Consider the following 18,771-nt stretch of genomic DNA (forward strand, 5'->3'; position numbering starts at 1 on the left):
TAAATTAAACAAACACACACACACACACTCCTGGTGGACAGTTAAATTGAGAAAGATCGCACTTGGTTTAAAAGGGAAATAAATAATAAATACATAAACGGAAATCAGAGAGAGAGAGAAACACGGTTTAGGTTTTCCTGTGGAAAATATATAATTTCTGTCATTTTAAAATAATTTCTGCTACACAAAAAATGCGTAACTGCGAAGTACCTTGCATCTTATGTAGATGTGTAAAGAGAGATTGATTACACTTTTCCTCTAATTATTTACACCAGTGTTCGAGATATTTTGTTGCATTTGTTATTCTGTTTTCAAGGCATTTCTAGGGAAGAAAAGTTTGAATGTAATGTCTGTATATTTGAATACGAGTGTTTGTGTCAAAGTTTGTGTCTGCAGAAGAGGGGAGAGAGAGAGAGAGAGAGAGAGAGAGCTGAGGCCTTTTCTCTCCAATTATAAACAATCAACAGAGAAATAAACAACATTCACTGAAAGATGAATACACTTCTCAGTATATATATAAATATACATACATACATATATATATATATATATATATATATATATATATATATATATATATATATATATATATATATATACACACAAGCAGGAAGCTTAAGCCTGACATTTTCATGTAGTCGGAGTTCAGAGAAAATATTCAAGTCAATATATGTTTTAAACCCTGTTCATACACACAAATATATTTGTAAGTATCGTGTGTGTAGGTGTGTAGGTGTGTATAATATAAACGTATTCGAGTCAATATATTAAGAACCTGGCACACAAAAACACTACAGACTCATACATATATGCAATGGGAACGAAATAGATTTTATTTTCCGTAACGCTCCGTCTTCCCACAGGCAAATCCTAATCATTATTACACATTATTAATCCTAATCCTTACTAAACCCATTCCCTGTCCCTAATTCCGAGCAGAGATTCGGGGTCGAACTCGTCTCTTCTTCTTCTGACTCGAGTTGCTGCGTTTTTTTATCAACAAAACTATTTGTGGTCGATATTTGGATGTGTTTTTTCTTCTATTTTCCAAATCCCGAATCAGCAAACTCGGTCGTATATCTGCCAGCAAACCGCGAATGTGATGCTGTGTTTAGGGGGGAAACATTTACATGAGTGGAGACTCAGAGAAAAGCCATTTGTGAAAAATGTCAGGAAAACCGCTGGCAACCACGTTGAATATATTAAGCAGGGACAACGAGAGGCATTTTGTCTATGTAATAGGATTTTAAAAGCGGTCATCTTCTTACAAGTGATAAAAGTGAGTGCGGAAAACATAAAAACATGAAAGTTTTGGGGAAATTGAGATAAAATCGGTGAAGATTTGAAGAGAAAAATCACTTACCACATCAAACGGAAAATAGTCTTCCCTCGGTTGGAGATATGGGAGATAACTCCAATTTCTTTGACAATCCACAGTGACTGCACAGTTAGCTTTTCTTTGTGTTCACATTCCTTTCTTTCTTTCTTTTTACCTCTCTCTCTCTCTTTCACTCTCTCTCTGTTTTTCTCTTTTATTTATTCATTTTTAGTATTTTTTTTTAGCTGTTTCATTCGGTAAGTGGTCTTATTCTAACAATGTTTAGTAGGGACTTCATCTCTAGAAAGACATTTAAAAGAAAAGGTGATGGCCCTGAATAATATTAACTAGATGCTAAATGTAAGTTTAAGAACAAATTGTATTTACCAATAGACAAAAGGGTAAATGAACACCACATCATATAAGCAGACTGGAATCTGGTTAAGTAGGAAGATATTGAATCCGAAAACAATTTAAATTACGATCCGATGGTATGTAATGACATTCATGGGTTTCAACATACCATCTTAACAATAATCAACAACTGATATGTCTAATAAAATATTATGTTAAGGGGAGAAAGACAAATAAACAAATCACTCTTGTGATTTAGAGGGAATTTCAGCAAAAAGGGACTTAAGTATTTCTCAGATTTATTTTCTTTTTTCTCGATGTAGAATAAGAACTGCTAAGGAGGTGATAGACCGAACACAGTGTAGTTCACCTGCTATTGTAACCTTCTATCAATCAGGTGATGATGTATTAATTATAGCTAAAATTAAACAATAATAAATACGTATAATACAAACGTGTGTGTGTATATATATATACACATACATCGTCATCCTTTAACGTCTATTTTCCTACAAATATATATATAATATGGACAAACATGCATATTTACGTGCGTGCATTATCGTATACACATATGTACATGTATATACATATAAACACTAACACATATATGCATACAGACGTATACACATTATCTATACACACACGCACTTTACGTTTGTATTGTAGGTATAACTGGAAGAAGCCTGTTATATATATGTGTGTGTGTATTTTTGTGTGCACACATGCATGATTGTATGTATTCCTCTTGACTCGGCGTCTGTGTTATTAACAAACAAAAAATCACTGTCTCACAGAAATATTCATTTGTTTACAATCTTCCATGAAAGTGTCTGGCCACTGATCCATTCTTTATTCAAAATACAAGGAGGAAATATTACCTTTCTTGGAAATAGACAAGGTTTTGACAAAAGGAAGAACATTTGGCAAAAGAAAACCCTCCCTCAAAACTAGCTTCATCTGATCCTTGAATGGATAGAAAAATCGATGTGTTGTGTGTGTACATATATATATACACCTCTTGCCGTCTTGGGCCCTCATATCCATGGATCACTGGGACGTCACCATGACATATAGTGTCATATATATATTTGATATATTCAACACGGTTGACGTCTTCCAGAGAGAGGAGGAGAGAGAGAGAAACAAAGAATCAATATCAGTAAAAAGACCAAATCTGGACGCTGTTCTGCTCTTGTTGCAGTAGAGCTTGACTGATACAAGATCGATACTGCTGCCCTTTCTAAGATACAAATGTTAAGGAAATGATCAGCTAAGCAGGTTATGCTTAGAGTTTTTTGGGGTGAAGGCTGGCAAGCACACAGATGAGAAAGAAGAGGATGACATTGACTTTGGAATCAGAAAGAAACTAGCTGATAGGCAAGATATGTTAACATCCACTGTGAGTGACTGTATCATTAATTGTTTAGCATTCAGATTACTTCTCTGTCGAATGTATCTATTCACATTGTTTTGAATTGATCATGCATTATCTCACAGCTTCAAGATTCCGATGATGTGATTCTTAGAATGACATTGTCAGGTGGAATATCTCAGCCAGATATGGCTGCTCTAACACTGAACAGTTAAATTCACCTTGCTACTGTCTTGTGACTTTCTTCTCTATGTGTACACTCTCATTCTTCACTTGTTTTCTTTTTCTTTGAGAATCTTATAAATGCCATTCTTTCCACACAGACTAAAAACAAAATCATTCATTCTGGTGAATTTAACAGTATGGCAAGTCACAACTGAAAAACATGGAGTAGTTTGGGATGTTTCAGCATCGGTGGAATGAACAGCAGTTATATTCCAAGCCAGGTCTTGTGACAGGTCGCACATTGTTCCACCAGAAATTCACGTCAAGTTTTCTGGATCTATCTTGGTCAAAACATGGTCGTTTTATTCTCTTTATAATATGTAAATAAGACAACTGTGTTTACTGTTGAGTAACGTTTTTGCGACAAAAGTGGAGAAGAGTAGCACACTATCAACCTCACTCTCGTTTGTGATAATTTCCAATCAAGTGGCGAAACAACTGGAGTTGCAATGGATGTCCAAAATGTCTTACTTGCCTCGTCTTGCAGTCTGAACCCCGCAATGCATTGCTGCAGTCACCTTTCCCTCAGCTGAACTATGCAGGCTGTATGGTGAATAGATCACTACCTTGTATGGGCAAAGCTGAAGCTAGTAGTCAGAAAAATGTTTATAAAAAATAGCAAAAAGGTTCTGAAATGGTTGAATGTTGACAAACTGCAAAACCCAACAATATCTGCATCATCTTGAGAAGCTCTAGTAAATGGATCACCTGATGGTATAGGGTCATTCTTCAAACAACACGTTTACGTCACAGTTGCCTGTATGTTCTTTTGGACCTGCTGACACAATGATTGGTTCACAGAAAACAACTCAAAATATTTGAGCTTATAGACATCAAGTATAACCTATGCCGGAAATTGTTCTTTTGCTGTAGGAACTACAAGAGTCATAAATCAACTTTGCAAAGAGAAATGAAAGCAATGAGCATATCCAGAGATATTGAATAGGCACTTGACAAAAACACCCAAAAATAACATACAGCTTGTGAAAACAGATATTTGGTGATCATCGGTCAACTACTGCTCCTCTCTTTACCAAAGATGAATCTACTTCAATCAGTAATACTGAAGGTATTCTGAAGAAATGGTAAAAGCTTTTCACAGATCTTTTTCATAATCCATTATCACTACATCATGCCATTGAATAAATAGATCATAATCCTAAAATAACAGAAAGCAAAACTGCAATACAACTGATCAACTCAAGAAAAACCACAACAACTAGGATGGGAGGTGGGTAGCAAGATGATCCGTCTTAATGGTAAATCTGCTTTTACCTGACACACCAGCTGAGATATGGATGTATGCTATAGGTGATCTGGCAAGAAAGTGATGCTGGTTTTGCTTTTTCTGATAAAGCTTAAAGTTAGCCAATAGTTTTTAGTAATAGGTTGCAAATTTTCTTTTAATCATATTTAAAATGTATGACTTTAGCCAATTCAATAGTTAGAGAATGTTTAAATATTCAAATGTGTATAAAATGGAATATATAGAAGAAATGGATAATAATTCTGATACTTGAAGAAAGCAAAATTGACATAAAACAAATCAGCTCAGGGAACCCTACAGAAGCAGGTGATATATTGGCTGAGGTTCTCATTTACGGTGTGGATGTATGTTTATGGTTGATCTTGTGACCATACTAATTGTTAAAGTAAAGAACGGCTCAATGGTTCCATAGAATGGAGCGATGCTATAGTGATTTCACTGTACATGAGAAAAAGTGCAAAGTTCAACTGTAGTGACTTTTGAGGTATTTTCTAATTTATAAATTGTTGGTAAGATATTCACCAAACCTTTTTTTCAATTGGCTGCTGACATCCATATGCTCCTCTGGTGCCCCAGACTCTCAATGTAAATTAGTGTACAGAAGCTGTCTGGTGTTCAGATTAATCTGCTAAATGTAATGCTTATGTATTCTCATTGTTTGGAATTAATAATGCATTATTTCATAGTTTTGGGATTTTTATGGCATGATTGTTTATTTTTAGAATCACATTGTAGGATCTGTGTGAGAAGCAGGATCTGGCTAGTCTGAAGATGAAACTAATAGAATACTTGGGCCAGATCAGGCTGACTTAAATGCTAAAAGGTTAAATATGCTATTAAAATTCCTGATATAAAAATATCTTTAAAAAGCTAGTACACTGTTTTAAATGCCATAGAAAATAGAAAATTTATTCTCTCATTGGTTCACACTTAAATATATTTATATATGTAAAGTATTCAGGTATCTTGCTTTAAAAAAAAAATTATGTCAGTTTTTATAGAATTTTAAATATATTCAGGCTTTATATATAAATCAAGTCAGATTTGCAGAACAGGAAACTTTAATATTTTAGATATATATATTAAAAAAAAAAGTTTAAATGTGAATCAATGAAAGGATAAAATATACATTTTATTCCATATCTGAGACCATTTAATTTTTAAGACATTGTTTTTTTAATGTAGGCCTCTAATAAACAGTGTTACAACTATACAATGTGTCTCTCTCTCTCTCTCTCTCCCTATATATATATATGGACGGATGGATGGATGGGTAGACAGACAGACAGAGAGACAGATAAACTCACACACACACAAATGAGTGTGTATGCATGTTTTTGTGTGTTCATGCATATATATATTACAAGTGATGAAAAAACAGTGAGTGAAACAGAATATTGAAAAACTGAAGGAAAACAAAAAATACTGAAAATTTTCCAAGTCCCATGAAATGCCTATGTGCTACTAATCCATACCAGTTTACTGCCTCTCTCCATGTTTCCTTCACAGGAAACAGAGGAGTTTAGATTATTCCTAGTATTATCTTGATGTTCCTGTATAATTTGGTGATGTTTAATTAACAAACAGTGACACTGTTCCAAGATACACAAACATTCATATATATATATGTGTGTATGTGCATTTAAATAATATATATGTAAGCATGTTTATATGTGTATATAGACTTTTATATATATATAATGTGAAACTCAGAGTAACAGGTTTTGTTGAATTTTCTGCTGCTTTTGAATAAAGTATATATATATATATATATATATATATATACAGTAATCCTTCAACTATTGCAGGTGTTACGTTCCAAAACCCCCCATGATAGGTGAAAATCCGCGAAGTAGAAACAGTACCACATACTGTATATTTTTAATTTATTTCCATAATTTGTATATATTTATTTTGTTATAAATGCAAAACACCCCCCCTCACTCGCCTCCTCAGTTTCGTTTTCCATTCAGGATGTGTGATTCTTTGTTTCCTCATCTATGGTACATTACATATTTTCTTTTAATATATTTTAATTAATGTATTATACAGTGCAGTTCTGAATTGTATTTTTATTCATTTATTTATTAATTTTTAGACATGAAAATGCTTATTTTACTGTAGAAATAATTTCAATCTAAAAATATATAAATAACTATTAGCCGCAGAAACACAAAATACTGAAGAGTCTGTGATATAAATTTACATATATTAGCCACAAAAATCCACAATGTACTGAGAGTGCGATAGGTGAACTGCGATATGGCAAGTGATTACTGTATATGTGTGTGTGTGTATACCGGCACCATGTAAAAAGCAGAGTTCTGCCAGCACCACATATAAAGTGTTGGTGCCATGAAAAAGTACCCAAGCCACTGACATGTAAAAACCATCCAGCAGGACACTCTGTAAAGTCATTAGCATTAGGAAGGGCCCTGAGCTGCAGAAACCAGGCCAAAACAGATGAATTGAGCTGGGCAGCTCCTGTCAAACCATGCCAGAATGGAAAATAGATATTAAATTATGATATATATATATATATATATATATATACCTATGAGTAAATATAGATATGTGTATTAACTTGTGAGCATATGTGTATGGATGGATGAATAGATAGACAGACAGATATGACACCTTGGGAAAGTTTCTTCTACTATAGCCCAGGGTCAATCAATGCCCTGAGAAGATTTGGTAGACAGAAACTGAAAGATATCCATCACACGTGTGTGTGTGGCTCAGCTCACATACTCAGACCTCAAAGTCTAATGAGGGGATTGGATTGTACAGACTTACTCTCACTTAAAAGTTAACAAGTGCAAGTGGTACATAACCACTTGAGATGGTACCGCTCTTCCTTATGATCTTTGGATATGAAGAAACTGCCATTGTGTATGTACATGTGTGTGTGTGTTTGTGTACACTCGTATTTCTTTTCTCCCTCAGGTTCACGTGTGTTTTATTTACTGTTTGTAAACAACAGCTTCGCTGAGTTTCATTTATTTGCGGTTCAGGTTTCTAAGAATATCTCGACATGTTGCTTAAGCATCACCATCGTTGAAAATGACGGTTCATTCACATGGTGTCATTTGTTTCCAATCCTCCAGGCTGAGGGATTATTAACTCGTATGGAAGCTTGTGGGGACTGGTGGCTTGGTTGGAGGAAGAGAATCTGGCAGTAGAAAATTCAACCATAACATACTCTAATCTAACTCATGCAAACAGAAAAAGTAGACACTAAAACAATGATGATGAGGTGTATGTACATACGTACGCACAGGCATATATCCATGTTTATATATAAAATATGAGAAAGAAAACAGGATTCACATGATTCTTTATTATCCACTGTGATGGATTTGACCCATCGTGCATGGAGGCCTCATGGGTGAGATGCTATACAAACAGTTGTGGTGCATCAAAGGTGCAGCAGCTGTGTCTCATCAGTTGATTTCTCAAAAGGTACCTCAATTTTTAATCACTGTTTCACTTATTTCTATTAGAAAAGGTTTGGTAGTTGAAGTATGTTACTTGTCTATTTGAGGAACTGGCTGATGATAGAGAATTCATTTCAGATAAGCAATAAGGTGACTTACAATGAATCATCCTCATCAACATCATTTAACATCCGTTTTCCATGCTAGCATGAGTTGGACGGTTTGACCGGGATCTGGGAAGCCAGGAGGCTGCACCAGGCACCAGTCTGATTTGGCAGTGTTTCTACATCTGGATGCCTTATCTAACACCAACCACTCCGTGAGTGTAGTGGGTGCTTTTTACATGCCACTGGCACAGGGGCCAGAGGAGGCTGGCAAACGGCCACGATCGGTTGGTGCTTTTTACGTGTCACCAACGCGAACAAAAATGAAAAATAAAATATAAAAGATAAATAAATGGATCAAATGATATGTTATTCATTGATAAGGAAATTCCATTTGATAAAATCATAAACCAACCATGCAATCAGGATAGAACAACAACAGACAGACATACGCATGTACGCTTGCTTGTCTTTTATCTTTCACTGGTTTCAGTCATTGGATTACAGCCATGCTCAGGCAACACCTTTAAGAATTTCGTCAAATTCACTCTACCTGTTATTTTAAAGTCTAGTATTTATTCAGTCAGAGTCTTGCTGAACTAGGTTACATCACATAACCAAACCAACACCAGTTGTCAAATAGTGGGCAAGACAAATCACAAAACACAGACATAAACACATATTTATTTATATATATATATATTATATATATATATATATATATATATATATATACACATATATGTATGTATGTATATGCATGATGGGCTTCAACACAGTTTCTGTCACCCAAATTCACTCATGAGGCATAGCTTGGCCAGGTTTACCATAGAAAGCACTCACCCAAGGTCCAATGCAGTAGAACTGAACTCAAAACCATTTTAATCACACGTGCTTGTGTCTATAGAGCCACACACAAATATGGGTACATACATATAAGTGTGTCTGTATATATATATATATATATACATACATAGAGGCGCAATGGCCCAGTGGTTAGGGCAGCAGACTCGCGGTTGTAGGATCGCGGTTTCGATTCCCAGACCGGGCGTTGTGAGTGTTTATTGAGCGATAACACCTAAAGCCCCATGAGGCTCCGGCAGGGGGTGGTGGCGATCCCTGCTGTACTCTTTCGCCACAACTTTCTCTCGCTCTTTCTTCTGTTGGCCTGCTCGCTTAGCCAGTGGGGTGGCATCATTTGAAGGCTAAAACAATGCAAAGCGCATTGTGACCAGCGATGTGTAGCAACATCTGATAGCCTGGTCGGTCACAGTGATATATATATATCATCATGATTGTTTAACGTCCATTTTCCATACTGGCATGGGTTGGTCAATTTAATGGGACCTCCTGGGCCCAAATACTGCATCGTGCTTCAATGTCTGCTTTGGTTTCTATGACCATCCAAATCCCAACCACATTACAAAGTGTACTTTTTAGATACCACCATTACTAATCAAAAGACCATGTAGCAAGAGTAAGATCCTCCTGGACAGTTTGGGATTAAAATAAGAGAGAAGAGATGGTTTTTTATGCTGGGTGTTGAATGGTTAACGTACGAGAAAGAAGGAGCAGGAAGAGATCTGTTGTTGAAAACAAGAGACATGGTTTTATAAGATTGGGAGGATAACAAGATATCAGGTTCAGTCCTGGAAGTGCATAGGTGAATAGAAAGGAGAGGGAGTAGAAGGTCAGAAAGCGGGGGATGGGTATAAGTTGCAAGAGGGTGTAGGAGAATGAGGGAAAGTCAGAAATGGGGATATTTTGTATGGTGATCAATTGTGAATGATGAGAGTTGAAGGGAAGGTAAGGGAAAGTAGACTGTACAGACTGGGTAGACACGAGGAATGAGTGTAGGGAATTGTGAACAAGAGTAGCGGGGGGCGGTGATCAATGAAAGATATGAGTTAGAAGGAAAGTAAGTGAATACTGGCAGTAAAGGAAGGAATGGAGAGTCGCAGAAAAGTATGAATAATACAGAAGACAGAGGAAGTAGGAGAGAAAGAGAGATGACATGTGGGAGGATAAGTATTAGGAGTGTGTGAACAGAGAGGGAAACATAGTGATAGGGCAAGTCAAAAACAGGTGGTTCAAGAGAGAACTGACAGCACAAAAGGGCGATCAATATAAAATATGAAGGGAGAGGAACACATTAAGAATGAAGGATGGTTATCAAATGAAGTGGCTCCAGTCAGCAGGTTAGGTAACTGGTAGTACAAAAAGACAATGAAATATATAGTCCTGCTCTCATTTCTTTACTGAAGTTGTTAGGCAAGTGAGGGAAAGACCAGTGATAGAAAGAGGAGGGATTGGTTGGAGATGAATGATGAGCAAATTGGGTGAAGGGTTCAGTTGTGTCTATGCACATTATGCTTCCAGAACTTGTTTGCCAAGATGGCTGGTCTTCTCAGACATCACATAACACTAATCATGTCTTTTGTCATTTCCGCCATGAAGTGCAGTCCTGGGATCAGTCTTCCTGGGTCTCTCTCTCTCCCACAAGATGGTCCATCCACAGTAAGTGATCAGCACTTCTTTATTCAGCTGTCCACATCTGTAGGCACAATAAGTCCAGTGCAGTCATCTTTCTTGCACAATGTCTCATTTCTCTTACATCTAATTTTTCTCTTAATATCCACAAAGCATGCCAGCTTCACTTCTTTCTAGTCTTCACAAGTCTTCTGCATTCACAGCCAATGTTTCACTACTATGTAGCAATGTTGTTTATACAATATGCATTTCACTCTAAGAGAGGGAGACCTCTTCTTATCAGCAGAGGCAACAACTCTCTGAACTTTCTCCAGCCAGTTCATATTCTGGCAACTGTACTTGCAGAACATCCCCTTCCACTGCTAATTAGGTCACTTGGTAACAGAAGCTATCAACTCTCTCTAGGGATCCTCCTAGGCATTCCAGTAAACACCTATTTCTCGTGTGTTCTTTGTATTTATTACTCCAGAGTATCTGCCACAAACAAAGTTTACTTTATTTATGTTCCTGTGATTCCACTGCACTTTATACTAGGTACACTGTATGGAATTTCGGCCAACACCTCTTCTATATATCAAACAGGGCCATTTTCCCAATAGGGTTAATGTGCTGTCTGTTTTCCTGCTTGCTACAACTTTGGTCTTTACTAAGTCAACTTCTGGGCTCTTTGATTCCAGGTTTTGCTTCTACACCTAGAATTAAAGAAATTCTACTACAGACTGAACCGTAAGAAGGTCATCAGCACAGAAGAGTTCCTTTAGGCACTTGATATAAAACTCCTTTGTTATGGATTAGAGAATTATGACAAATAGGAGAGGACTGAGAACTTATCGCTGGTGAACACCTACCTGCATATTAAATTTTTTGTTGCAATTGTTGTTAACTTTCACCTTACTGATAGCATCCCTGTACATGGCTTGAATGGCTTTCATCAGTCATTCATCTACTCATAAATTTTGCAGCAACCACCTGATCACAAAGCAAAACACTCTGCCAAAAGCTTTCTCCAGGTCAACAAACGCCAAGTACAGTGGTTTGCTCTTGGCTATATATTTCTCCTGCACTTGTCTTACTAGAAAGAAAGTGTCAGTAGTACTTCTTCCTGACACAAAAGCAAACTGCATTTCATCTAATTTCATCTAATTTCTTCCTAATTAGTTTACCTGTAACACTTTCTGTAATTGTCACGATCTGGTCCAGCAATCTGATATCTCAGTAATCACTTCACTGTGAGGCATCACCTTTGTAACCTTTGTAACAGTCAAACACAATGCTGCTAAAACAGTCTTTGGACAGGATACCTTCTTCTACAACCTGATTAGCAATATGGGTGACTAGGTAGTATCCCACTCAGCCAAAAATGTTCAGCATCCCAAGGATAATTCTCGTTGAACCAGGGGCTTTCCTTGTCTTCATATTCTTCTTTGCTTTATCGTCTTGCAAACTAGAACACTTCATGCCTCCAACTGTAGAACAGTGACAAACCCCTTCCTTTCTGGTTCTCCCCTTGCTCAACAGACTTGTTGCCTAGATTCCCTTCATAGAGCTGGTATAATTTTCAGCTACACCCATTTTATAAATTCTTCTGAACCTGTCTTTTTGCTTTTAGGGTTCTGTCTACTTCACTGTTCCACCACCACATTAATCTTGGTCTGGCTCATCTTCTTTGTTGTGTTAACAACAAACAAGATGAGCCAGACCAAATATCTGTCAAATGTAAATAATATACATAATTCCTCATCTCAGGCAGGTATTAATATCACCATTCAACTGAACCCACTATTTCCCTAGATCCTCAAACATTCAAAGCCAAGTGAATAATTTTTTAAAAAAATACAATGCTTAAATTTACTCTTTCCTTCTTTCAGTTGGAGAACTGCAGCCATGACGGTGCACAGCCATTGGTATCACTACATCTTCATTAATCATCATTAATAGTTGGCACTTGGTGAATGACTGTCTTTGATGTTGATGTCCTTATTTGCATTTCCTGCTGTTTGTCTACTATTCACAAGCATCTTAAAAGAAAATCTATGCTATTTACCACAACCAATTATGAATGAGAAAATGGGGAGGAGTAATAAACACTATTATTACTCCCTTATATTCATGTGTTTCACCACTCACTGCATTCTTCTCCTCTCTTCTCATTTGCACTTTCATGAACTCTACTCACCCACTCTGTCCAATCCTCTGTACCACTCCTTTTACATTCCTTGTGCCTTAACCCTTTAAACTGGCGATATCTGGTCCATATATTCTACATGTTTTATGTTGAAACTGGCCAGATGCGGCCACTCGCACCTACCCTACAATGCCATTCTAAAAATAAACAATATTTTCAAAATCTTGAAGCTCAAGACAATATATGACAATTTTTTTAAAATGTGGATAAATAAGCATTATATTTGATAAATTAATTTAAATGCTAAAGGATTAAGGGTACACCCTGGCACATTGCCACCATCTTCTCTCTCTCTCTGACTGGAGTAACCATATATCATCCCTACAGCAAGACACCTGTCTCTGTCCCTCTCATCACCTGGTGCAAAGTCTCCTTCCTCAACACTTCACCCATTCTGAGGAATCTTTGTTTTGCAAGTTGCTTAGTGATCTTGCTGATGTTGGTGTCACATAGAAAAGCACCCAAGAGTTTGGCATTGGGGAAGGACATCCAGCCTTAGAAATAATGCCAAAGCAGATGGTAGAACTTGGCACAGTATCCTAGTCTGCCAGCTCCTGTCAAACCCTCTGGCCCATGTCAGCATGGAAAACAAATATCAAACAATGATGATGATGATTTGAAGAAATAGAGCAACGAGTACAATTTAGCCTTGTTGATATTTGTACATCCCCAGAATGAATGGACATAGATCTAGTAATCATACTTTATTAGAAACCAAGAGAAAAACAGAGAGGAGTTTTTTTAACAAATTACTGAAAATCATACTTAAAATTTGAGTACAATGCTTGAAAATTTGTACTTCAAGCAGATATATGCTTAAAAGCAAACATTTTAAGAGAATATATTTATACATTCTGAAAGGAAAAACTATTGTCCACCAACAAAGAATGAATTAGAAAATGGGGATCAGTAACAAAACAAACCTTGTGTGATTACAAAAACACTCACACACACAGTGTGTGTGTGAGTGTGTGTTTATATAAATATATATTAGTTGAAAAGGGGTTAAGAATCTATACAAATCAAAAGCTATAGTTAAAAAGTAAAAGTGGAAACAGTAGGAAAGTAGGTTTAAAGATTTTTAAATAGTTGTTACATTAAGTGACTCTTATAAAAAAAATTACTGGTTTTGATGTGTCTGTCCACCTTATCAAATATTAAAAATTCAAAGTCAAATATTAGGACATAAAATAAATTTTTTTCTTATTTCCTAATTCTTACTTTGAATTTTAAATATTTGATAACATAAACATACACATCAAAACCAGTAATATTTTATAAAAGTCACACACACCTTCATACTGTTTCCACTTTTACTTTTTAACTATATGTATACACACACACACAATATATATATTTACTAGCAGTATCGCCCGGCGTTGCTCGGGTTTGTAAGGGAAATAACTATATAAGCATTTTTAGAGAGTTATAGCCAAAAAATAGCAAAGAAATGCATTAAAAATTGAAAAAAAATTAAGGTAAATTTTTCTTTAAATCGTTGACACATCGTAGATATTTTTAGAGAGTTACTTCCCTTATATAAAAGTGAAAAAAATGCATTAAAATGGAAAAATATGATCGTAATTTTTTTTAAAATCGTAGACTCATCGTAGACGCGCGCTAATACCCAGAAGGGCTCGTTTGTTATTCTGGGTAACTTTCTGTAAAATTATTAAAATTTTGTTCAAACATCGCTATAGAAAATGGGTTATTAGCTAATATTCAATTGGGTATACAACAAAATTTTACGATAGAATTTGTTATTCTGGGTAACTTTCTGATACCCATAATAATATTTATGGCAAAATAGGCCTTAATTTCATTTAAGGTTGTGGGAAATAACAAACTATCGTTTCTTTCGTTTTGTTTACGTTTAGCGTAACAGTTCGTTTCTGCCGTAATGATTTCAAATAGGCTCATTCGAAAAAGTAAATAGAAATAGTGTAAGGCTTTACTCTTCTGGGAAAGTCTGTGGCTTGGTGCAGTTTCTTCAGAAAAATCACCGAAAGAAACAGTTTTTAAATTTTCACTCCATTCAGGTGCTAATTCGTTTTCTTTATCGCTGTCGGATTCACTGTTTTCACTTTAATAGCTGCCAACTTGCAAAGACAAAGGAAGAGAAGGGTGATAGCGTCAGTGAAACAATTCGCTCCCTTTGTGTGTGTGTGCGTTTGCGTGTGGTGTAAACCAGACTAAGAAAAGCATTTGACACACACACCAGAATGTGAGTTTTCTGTAAATTTTGCTTAATTGGAGTTTAAATTTTAAAAACTGGACCTGGCATGACGCGATGCATTGTACTCTTAAAACTGCTAGGTAAATTGTAATTGAAGAAATCCTATATTGTAGATTTGTATAACTCCCAAAGGAAGGCAGATAAAATCTGCCTTTTATAATAAGAGATATTTGTATACAAACATATATATCGTCATCATCACCATCATCATTTATACATCTGGTTTCCATCGTTGCATGGGCAAAACATTTTGACTGGATTAAAAATGTTGCAAGACTTGTCTTACTCCAGTGTCTCATACGGTTTCTATGAGTCGATGCACTTCCTGATGTCACCTTGTAACACTCAAGACTAAAAAGCCCTTTGACCAAGAGAGAATAGGAGATAGGGTGGCCACTTGGTGCAAGATGCTGAGAGATTAATACACGATGGGAGGGATTGGAAATGATTTAATGCCAATGGAAGAAATTCCTGGTTAAGGTGGCTGGAGAAATAAATATGGTGGTGACGAGATCTCAGAATGTAGCCTGAAGGTAACATCCCCAGGAAGATAAAAATATGAGAATGGAGACAGAAGAATCAGGAAGGGTGGTTAAGGATGCCGACATGTGAAAGGAGATGTGAGAAAAATGATAGAAAGAAAGGTGGAGTGGTCAATGGTAAATATGGATAGTGAGTGATGATGGGAGGAATGACGAATAGATATCAACAGGATGTGGCCCAGGGAAGAGACCCACTAATCTGGGCCAGGGAAGTGGGAGGAAGCAGTAGTTGTAGATTGGACAGAGGCATTCAGTGATGGATCATACACAAGCACCACTGTACAAAGTCGTGGCTTGGTGGTAAGAAGCTTGCTTCTTGACCACATGGCTCTGGGTTCAGTCCCACTGTGTGGCACCTTGGGCAAGTGTCTTCCATAATCAGAAACTGAAAGAAGCTCGTCGCATATGTGTGTGTGTGTATCCTTGTGTCTGTGTTTGCCCCCACCATCATCGCTTGGCAACTGGTGTTAGTGTGTTTACATCACTGTAACTTGGTGGTTTGGCAAAAGTGACCAGTAGAATAAGTTTTAGGCTAAAAAATAAGTCCTGGGGTCAATTTGTTCAACTAAAACCCTTCAAAGTGATGCTCCAGCATGGCTGCAGTCAAATGACTGAAACAAGTAAAAAAAAATATATATATATATAGTAATACAAATGTATGTGGCTCAGGGTGTGGCATGGAAAATATGGAAAAAAAACACACAATGGACACAAGTCCATACTCAATCCTTCATCAGTTATCAACGAAATGAAGGATAGCAAGTGGGGAGACAACGTAAATTTGGAATGCTGTGGTTATATATTTCAAAGTAAGGTTTGGAAATTTAGCACACATTGACATACATGATGGAAAGTACAAAATAATATATTCTTTTAAATTTATGTATCACAGTTCCAGACACTCAAGACCCAGTGAAGGCCTGTGGTCTGGTGGTCAGGGTGTTGCATTCATGATCATAAGATCATGGGTTTGATTCCTGAACAGGGCAAGCATGTTGTGCCCTTCAGCTAGGCACTTCATTCCACATGACTTCAATCAGTTCAGATGAAACTGATTGCCAAATAACAGCTAATGTATTTCTCTCACACTCTGCTGTCACATCCTTGATGCTCCACAATGTTTAAGATGAAAGGGTTGAAAGAGTGTGTGTCTGCTCATAACTAGACAGGCACCTGAATCAATTAGTAAAAGCATGTTACAAGCTGCTAGATCACACTCGTCTGTGAGATATGGTCATTATCTAAAATATTAATGTTTTATGCTCTGCAAATTGGACTGTTGATTTTTATATAAAGCCTGAATAATATTTCAAATGCTAAACAATGAAAAAAATAAATTATTTTCTATCTTTCACGACATATGAAACTGTCAACTTTTAACCCTTCAGCATTTAAACAAACCATATCTGGCCAAAATAATTTACCTGCTTTATCTTCAAACTGGCCAGATCTGGTCTCTCACACTTACCCATCAATATTATTCTAATCATAAACAATCATTAAAGTCTCAAAGATACATGGTAATGCAAGATTAATTCATATCAATATGAATAAATAAGCATTACATTTGACAGAGTAATCTGAATGCTAAACGGTTATATATACATATCCAATGAAGGTCTGGTGAATATCTCACCAGCTAATTAGAAGTTAAGAAATAATATATGTCACTATAGTTGGTCTTGACACCTTTTCTCTTTTCACTATAGCATCTTTCCAAACCTATGGAACCTTTGGGCCACTCCATACTTGAACAATGAGGGTGGTAACAAGATTAGCCATAACATATACATCCAACATGCTTCATAACGTCAGCTACCAGCCCAGGCTCCGCTGCTCATCAGGCTGAGAAAAGCAAACCATCAAGGTATTGGTCACTCTCTGACAGATTTATGGTTGAGCCTGTGGCAGTGGAAACCTACAGCATTCTCGCACCATCTCCCTCAGAACATATCCCTGCTCACCATTATCAGGGTGGTGATGGCTGACCACAAGTTCAGGCCCCATGAGTCAGAGTGACAGTTCCAGTACATCTCCTTCACCATCCTCCAGAGCAACACCTTTTCCATTTCGTCTGCTGGGACCAAGGGGCAGTCTGAATTACATTAAATTGTATGTTCCATGCATTAACTCAGAATGTTTAATGCCATCTGCTCAAAACAAGCTGAAGGACTGCAAAACGCAATTTCTACAAATGCCCTCAGTTTCGGGAGCTTCTTCAGGACTGATCTATTTTATGTCCATTTTGATTTCATTGAGTAAGGCATGGGTTAACTCCAGTATCAAATATCACAATTTTTAGACTGGTCGAGCAACTGACACTTAGTTGATGGTAGTGGAATTAGCTCAAGTAATGAGGGGAATGGATGTATATGTAACGAAGAACGAAACTAGCTGCCTCATTTGATTTAATTCCGTTTTTCGTGATTCTGAAATAAAAGCTAAAATATGGTCTTCCTTGTCTGGGAAAATTAATGAGGTACCAGTAATATACTTGTGTAAATGTAATTATCTATACCTGATTCGCTCTTAGAATAATTCATTTTGGTTAATTAAAACAAATCATAATCAATTCACAATACGATATAAAATGCGTTGCTATTAGGTCTGAGAGAAATAGATAACTTGTATCGCCTATGTGACTCAGTGTGATGTGAGATGCCGCAGTAATCCTAACAATATCTACAGTAATTGATCTCTAACATAACCACAGACAAAATATGGTTCGAGTATAATAGTCGATTATATCGACTTGAGTGGTCTCCGTTTTAAAGACGCCGGAAGCGAGGGGGAAATAAGGTTGGTCGGCATGAGCGGGATTTGAACCCAAGAACGTAAAGTAAGTTATCTGTAGTAATTACAGTAGCAAATAAAACGAATTGCTAGAACTAATTTGTTATTATTATTTTTTTTTTTGTCTTTTTCTTTCCTCCAAAGTAGAATAAAAAGAAATGTAATACCCAGTTTCGCAGTTTTCGTTATCGCAACCATAATCATGAAAATATGTTCTAGTGGGAATTCTTTCTCTTTGCTTACACAACTTCTTAACTCGTATTTGTGCTTGTGTGTATGAAAGAGAGATAGGCGGAGAGAGAACTATATTAGTGTTGTTTTCTTCATGTGGATATGTTTTTCCAACACACGAATATTATTGAGCGAGGAAGTGAAGAAAAGCAAGAGAAATAATTCATGCTGGAAAGAGAATCATAGGAAGGCAAGCGTCGATGTAAGATCGGGA

At 36.5% G+C, this 18,771-nt stretch overlaps 1 protein-coding gene across 7 annotated transcripts in view; it reads right to left on the bottom strand.

The window, feature by feature from the left end:
• Nucleotides 1-18,771, bottom strand: part of LOC115213796 (serine-rich adhesin for platelets-like) — a 104,324-nt gene that overhangs the window by 33,550 nt on the left and 52,003 nt on the right. The window contains exon 1 of one of the 7 annotated variants that reach the window (XM_029782655.2): nt 1,364-1,548. The exons of the other annotated variants lie outside the window; for them this stretch is intronic. The gene's annotated coding sequence lies outside the window, so the exon portion shown is untranslated. Of the gene's footprint in view, nt 1-1,363; nt 1,549-18,771 lie in introns of those variants that run through there. 7 annotated transcript variants of the gene reach the window in all.

This window comes from Octopus sinensis, linkage group LG7, assembly GCF_006345805.1.
Source record: "Octopus sinensis linkage group LG7, ASM634580v1, whole genome shotgun sequence".
Lineage (NCBI taxonomy): Eukaryota > Metazoa > Mollusca > Cephalopoda > Octopoda > Octopodidae > Octopus > Octopus sinensis.